Raw genomic sequence first — 7916 nt, forward strand, 5'->3', positions numbered from 1 at the left:
TCCTTTAGGATGGGAGAATTGACTGAAGGGGGCCCAGTGGAAATTTTCAGGATTGACAGAAATGTTTTGTATGTTGTTTTGGGAGTTAAAATTCATGAAACTTAACGTTTAAAATCTGTGTATTTTAAATATGTAAATTATACTTCAATAGGAAAAGAAGAAAATCCAGCCTATAGATATGGAAAAGCAAGCAATGTTAGCAGAGTGTCTGTAGTCATCAAGTCATGGAGATGCCAGTACAGCCTGGCTGGCTGGTGCTTAGGGGTGGTCAGTTAGTGCCATCACCTCCCTTTGGGAGCTGATATCTGTCATTCATTTCCCTGGGGTTTAGTTTCCCCTTGTATGAAAAGAAGTGGCCAGAGTAGATGGTCAGTAAACAGGATGACCATTTTATTATATATTGCCCAAATCATGACATTAGAATGAATCAAATAAAGCTCTATTGATAATTATGCCAGTACAAGAATTGGGAACTGCTCCTGTCCTGGGAAAAGAGGGATGAATTGCTGCCCTGTAACTAAGCATTTCTAAAATGTCTCAGGCTATATGAGGTGACAGTCTGCATCCAGGAGTTGGATCGTATGAGTGATCTCAGGGGTTCTGTTTGATCTGATGCCACATCAGGATCTATCAGCATGGCCGATATTGCACAGCAGTGAGGGGGATTTCAGAAAGGCCTCCAGTCCTTCCAGTCTATGGGCTGCTGCCTTCCATGCCTGGAAATAATACAGACTTCCTAAGAAGAAGACATTGACATTTCTAGGTTCAAAAACTATTGTTAAAATGAAGTTAATTTCTCAATAGGATGAAAAATGGATCCTGCTTTCCCCTGCTCTGATAATATGAAAATAATGAATCTTCTTTACAACAGTCACCTTTTAAAAAAAATCTTGAAAGGCAATGGATTAATCTGTATTTATAAGAGCCATAGAGAATAAAAACTATTAGTGTCACTTCTGGCTGCCAAAGATTTGAAGGGACTGAAGAAAAGGTCCTAAGTGACTAGGTTCTAGCCATTCTGAAATATTAGAACATCAAGTTGATGGGATTCAATTTACTAAAGGAGACATATGACTAGAATTCAGTCCTAGAAGGCATCTAATAAGTAATATACATGTGTATATAAGTGCTATAGGGAGTAGAAAATATTTAGGAGGCAACTGGATAATGTTCCAAAAGTTAGTGACCCTCCTTAGGATCTGGGAGAGAAGTGGAATTTAGAAGGGGAAACAGACATCGTGCTCAGAGTTAGGAGGACAGAGACTCTTATAAATAAGTTTATTTATAAAGAAATCGAGCCTGTTAGATAAAACAGGAAGCAGTCTTCCAATTTCTGGGCTGCTATATAGGATCTCTTTGTACCCAAACATGACCCAGCGGATCTATCCTGGGCTAAGGAACCAGGAGGGGGCAATTCTGGTCCCAGGAAGGTGAGGCACACTTGGTTCTGATATCCCTGTGCTCTTTCTAGTGTGATGTCATGCCTTTACATGACAAGGGACTTAGAGTCCAATCTTGCATCTCTGTGACTTCATGACCACAGACACTGCTAACATTGCTGTGTTTTTCCACATCTATAGGCTGGATTTTCTTTCTTTCCTATTGAAGCATAATTTACTTGAGGTCTCAAGGGACTTAGAGTCCAGTCTTGCCTCTGTCATTTACAAGCTGTGTGACTTAGGAGACATCGTTTTGCTTCTCTGAGCCTCTGAAATGTCTGAATTCCATTCTAAATTCCAATGTTAATATTATAAATATTCTCTGGTTCTCAATCTAAGAAACCCATACTTTTGGTGCCTGTTCACCTGGAAAGTATCATCTCTTGCTGTCCTGTTTCTAAGTAGTGGAAAGAAGCAGGCTGGGGTTGTGTTGACCAGTTCATTTCCTTCCTGCTCCCTGATTTGAGTCCTGGTTCATGGAGCTGCTGGTGCCCACTTTGGGTCTCCCCACCAGGAAGACACTGAATCTTAATGGGGGCACCACTGGCATCCAGCCCAAGTCAGTGATTTGGGACAACTTTCTGTGGAGACTGAGACTCCTGTGTGTAGCCATACAAGTGTAGGGGCCTATTGACTTCTCTTGCTTAGCTTCTGTTGTTTGGCTGAACATTTTTGTCGATGGATGAAGATACCCATCACAGTACTTACCCAGTCAGGGTGGTCACTTACTGCTAGGATTGAGCCATAGGTGAGGACTTGATATCCCCTGAGGGAATTTTAGCATGTCTTTAACTGTATTCTGAATGAAATCATCAGGTTTTATGGGGAGTGGGAGAGACGAGGCATGGGGGTAGAGGGAGAAGGCAAAAGATAAATGTTCATAAATCATAAAACCAGATCATAAAAATAGATGTTCACTGGAGAAAATTTACAAAATACAGAAAGGCACAAAAATCTCAACGTGCAGAGATAGCCATTGTTTTGTTGTTTGTTTGTTTTTTGCGACAGGATCTCACTCTGTCACCCATGCTGAAGTGCAGTGGTGTGATCATAGCTCACTGCAGCCTTGACCTCCCAGGCTCAAGGAATCCTTCCACCTTGGCCTCCTGAGACTACAGGTGTGGGCCACCATGCCCAGATAATTTTTGTATTTTTTTTGTAGAAATGAGGTCTTGTCATATTGCCTAGGCTGGGTCTTGCCATTTTGCCCAGGCTGGTCTCAAACTCCAGGGCTCAGCAATCCACCCACCTCAGCCTCCCAAAGTGCTGAGATGACAGGTGTGGGCCACTACACCCAGCCAGCCATTGTTAATTAACATGCTTATTAAAGGGATAAGAGGGAAGTGTCATGATCAAACATTGGAAGGTGAAGGGATTTCTGGATATGTAGACTCATGAAAACTAACTCTAGTATTCTGTTAGCATCATACTGTGTGCTGACTTCTCAGAGCAATTTACTTTTGAAGAAAAGCAATAATGACCACAACAGAACTTTCTGGCTGGGCCTGAGACAGGCCAATCACTGAGGAGTAAATTATCCTACAATCTGCTGTTTAGTACAAAGACCACAAACCGAGCTACACCATCCTCCTGTTTCTGAAACTGTATGAGACACTTTCTGTTGATAGAACTGATACTGCCAAGGAGACAGGATGAGCTGCTACAGGGACTTCACAGACATGATTGTAAGAAGAGTAACAGGTACATCTCAGCAATTGTGTAGTTAGCAAACACTGTGTGCCTGCTATGAATGCATCAGAGTAAAGGACATGAAGAGGTTGGGGAGGTGGTCCTGGCCCCCAGAGAACTTACATTAGTTGGGTTACAAGGTACATAGCAGAAATCCAAAGCAAGATGAGCTAAAGTCCAAAGAAGCAACAAATACAAGGAATGCCATCCATGGTGGGGACTTTAGGGCAGAGTCGGAGAATAATTCCACATCAAGAGGAGGGAATAGGAGTGGGGATTGAAAGCCTACTGAGGGGAGGTCAGGTCTGTAGCTGGATACCAATAGGTTAAATTAGGGCAGTTTCTATGTGCAAACCATCCTTTGGTCATATTTGTTTTTGAAAGGTTAAAGTCTAAGGTATTGTATTAATCTGGATAAGCTAGGTTATGCTTTGAGAATAAATTAAGCCCCAAATCTCAGTGGTCTAACAGCAGAAATTCATGTGGCTGACTTAAACACTGCTAGAAATGCAAAATCATGAATATGCTTTTGAAGATGCATTTTTGTCTATGATGTTATCAGGAATCTGCCCACTCCAGCTTCTTGACTCTCTTTCTACAGATACTTTCTCCCTACCTAGAGAGACTCAGTTAATTTCTCTTTTAATTTTTCTTTCTTCATCACCATGCTACTTCCTATTTTATCCCTTGGGCTTCTTTATGTCCCAAAACTGGCAGCAGAGGAGGCTAGATTTCTAGTTCCCAGCTCTTGGGATTATTCTGATAATTGTCTGATTGCTCTTCCGAAATGGGCTTGGTTATTGGGGTGCTGTGGGCTTGGTCAGTCATTCCCAGGGCCTGGCTTAGGTTTGGGGGGCACCGTAATAAGACTGAGATTGTGGCTTGTGCATCTCAAGAGTGATCTTGGTTACAAAACAAGGTGAAATCTGGAGTTGGAGTTACATCCATACAGGGGCAGTGGAGAAGGGGGCACCAAGCCAGGAGCTGAGTGAGAGGGAACTACAGGGTCTATGTGTGAGGAAGGTTAGTGTAGGCAGAAAGAAATAAATAGAGGAGGATTTCCGTGAAGCAGCATCCTGGGACCATGTCTTAGTCCATTTGAGTGGTCATAACAAATACAGTAGACTGGTTGGCTTATAAACAATAGAAATGTATTTCTCACTCTTCTGGAGGCTGGGAAGTTCAAGATCAAGGTGCTGGCAGAGTTGGTATCTGGTGAGGGCCCACTTCTTGGTACACAGACAACACCTTCTCTCTGTGCTCTCCCATGGTGGAAGGGGCAAGGTACTGTCTGGGATCCCTTTTATAAAGGTACTAGTCCCATCCATGAGGTCTTTACCTTCATGATCTAATCACCTCCCAAAGGTCCCACCTCCTAATACTCTCACCTTGGGGCTTAGGATTTCAACATATGAAATAGGGTGGGGAGCACCAACATTTAGACCATAACAAACCACTTTTTTTTTTTTTTTTTTTTTTTTGAGATGGAGTCTTGCTCTGTCACCCAGGGTAGAGTGCAATGGTGTGATCTTGGCTCACTGCAACCTCCACCTCCCAGGTTCAAGCAATTCTGCCTCAGCCTCCCAAGTAGCTAGGATTACAGGTGCCCGCCACTGCACCTGGCTAATTTTTGTGTTTTTAGTAGAGACAGGGTTTCACCATGTTGGTCAGGCTTGTCTCGAACTCCTGACCTTGTGATCTGCCTGCCTTGGCCTCCCAAAATGCTGGGATTATAGGCATGAGCCACCATGCCCGGCCCATAATGGACTATTTAAAGGGGCTGTCAGAGAGGAAACTCTACCTGAAACATGGAAACAGTCTAGGTATTCATCAATAAGGAACACAGGGAATTACAAAGAGCTAAGAGAATAATCCTTTGTCCTTGGTTTGTAGTTCATGATTCTCTTCTTTAGATAACATCCAGATCAACCCGACCCTTCTCCTTTTGTACCAAAGATTTACTAAACTTACCTCTTCCATCCTCCCTTCTCCCTCCCCTAGTATTTGCTGGATCCATCACATGGAAATACCTTCTCCTAGGGCTGGATCAAAGAATGAGAACAAATAAGCCATGTAGTAGTCCCTGGCACAAGACGATACTTCCCTGGTCTAGATACCCAGGTTGGGGGTATACGATGTGGTGTGCCTCCAATCTGGATACTCTAGGCTATCTCCAGGAAAGATCAGTTAGGCCATGTCCTCTTAGAGTTCTTCACATTACATATACTTTTGTCTCCTAAGGATGAAGGATCCAAGCAGCCATTCTGGTATTGACATACTTGAAGGCAGAAAATTTTCTTGTTCATGTTTCATTTTGAAGAACACAGTACTTCCAATAGGAGGAAACAAGTATTGTGGACATTTTAGTTTCTGATTTCCTATTGAATTCTGACTTTTCTCTCCTTTAAGTCATTTAATCAGCTACTGTTTCTATTTTCTACACGTTGTTAAAGATAGTTTCAATGTGTTCCATTTCTGAGAAAATTATTTCCGACTAAATTTCCACCTTAGTTCCCAATAGGTTTTGTTTGCTGATTTGGTCACAAAGGTTTCTGGAAGCTAAATCAGACGTATTAGTGTTTGTGACTAAAGTTGTTTAAATCTATATCTATATATCTGTGATATCTGCTTCAAAGATGAGAATGAGTTTTAAATTGATCTTTAAGATGTTGAACAACTGTGTCCACTGAAATATTTTAGACATTTTTCTGAACTTATCACTTCATGTCATAGGTTGATCAACTTTCATATTTTCTCTATCCATGTTTTCTTTTTTCAACTTGGTGCATGCAGCCCAGGTGGAAAACTCGTATGAGATCAATATCCTTGGCTCTGAGCATGTCTTTGGTGTGGGACACAAATTCTTGTATATTAGGAACATCTTTGGAATTTGTTGATCTTGGAGGTGGTGTTTGCTTTGTTTCTGAATCTGTTGTTGGAAGCACACATATTTACTGTCTAATACAGTGGAAAGTTTTATAAAATATAATTTGAGGACATAACTTCCATCACCCAATAATGCTGTTGGACTTTTGCAAGGTAGATTTGTTACCTCTGAAGGGGACCAGTCACATCTAGAGTACATCCGAGTCCGTGTGTCACTGAATTGTGCTCCCTGAGCTCTACTCTGTGAGTCCTTGAATTATTTGGTGGAGGGGTCCTGTTGTAAATGGATGTAGTGAGTTGAATTGCAACCCCAAAAAGATTATGTCCACCTGGACATTCAGAATGTTTTCCAGAGGGAAGGGTCTCTGCAGATGTAATTAAAGTAAGAATCTTGAAATGAGATCATCTTGGATTTGCATGGGCACTAAATTCTTAGAAGAGAAGGGGAGCAGATGCAGACACACAGAAAACCCATGTGAAGATGGAGGCAGAGACTGGAGTTACGCTTCTAAAAACCGAGGAATGACAAGGGTTTGTCAGCTGCCAGAAGCAAGGGAAAAGCATGAAATGCATTCTTTCTCAGTGCTTCCAAAGGGAATCAACTTTGCTGACATGGTGATTTCAAACTTCTGGCCTCCAGAACCTCAAGGGAATAAATTTCTATTGTTTTAAGACACCAAGTCAGGCCTGGTGCAGTGGCTCGCGCCTGTAATTCTACACTTCGGGAGGCCAAGATGGGAGGATTGCTTGAGCCCAGGAGTTTGAGACCAGTCTGGGCAACATGGTGAGACTCTATCTCTACAAAATACAAAAAAATCAGCCAGCCCTGGTGGTGCAAGCCTGTGGTCCCCGTTACTCGGGAGGCTGAGGTGGGTAGATCGCTTGACCCTGGTAAGTTGAGGCTACAGTGAGCTGTGATCATGTCACTGCACTCCAGCCCGTGTGACACAGCAAGACCCTATTTAAAAAAAAAAAAAAAAAAAAGGACACCCAGCCTGCAGTGATTAATTATGGCCACCCTGGGAGACTGATATGCTGAAGGTCAAATGAAGTATTTTACATACAGTAAGGAGCTTGTTTCTTAAAGCAGGGGTTGGCAAGCTGTGGTCCCATGGGCTAGATCTGGCTGCTGCCTGTTTTTGTAAATAAAGTTTTATTGGAACACAGCCATGCTCATCCATTTATATATCATCTATGGCTGCTTTTGTGCTGCACAGTGGAACTGAGGAGTTACAACAGAAGCTATAAGGCCCACAAAGATAAACATATTTACGATTTTTTTTTTTCTCCTGAAACAGAGTCTTGCTCAGTCGCCCAGGCTGGAGTGCCGTGGCGAGATCTCAGCTCACTGCAAACTCCGCCTCCCGGGTTCCCGCCATTCTCCTGCCTCAGCCTCCCGAGTAGCTGGGACTACAGGCACCCGCCACCACGCCCGGCTAATTTTCTGTATTTTTAGTAGAGACGGGGTTTCACCGTGTTAGCCAGGATGGTCTTGATCTCCAGACCTCGTGATCCGCCCGTCTCGGCCTCCCAAAGTGCTGGGTCTACAGGTGTGAGCCACTGCACCCGGCCATATTTACAATTTTTTAGTTGGGCAGAAATACAGATTTACTTAAGAGAGCGACAGTGGTAGATAGGGAATCCTGTGGTGACTGCTTTGGCTACCCTTAATAATATCTGCTTTGAAAAATCTGTATGTTTGTAGTTTGAATTTGCTTAAAACAAATTCACATCTCTCCTATAGAAGTGGAAACATTGATTAAAAGAGGTTCAACAAAAACAACTGATGTACAGGATTTGTGTAGCCTCCTGGTAGGTTGTTTAGTTCAACCTCCTCATTTTGACTTCTTGGCCTTAATGTGAATTGGAAGCATTATTAGGTTGGTAGGATTGAGTAAGCAA

Source organism: Chlorocebus sabaeus, chromosome 18 (assembly GCF_047675955.1).
Source record: "Chlorocebus sabaeus isolate Y175 chromosome 18, mChlSab1.0.hap1, whole genome shotgun sequence".
Lineage (NCBI taxonomy): Eukaryota > Metazoa > Chordata > Mammalia > Primates > Cercopithecidae > Chlorocebus > Chlorocebus sabaeus.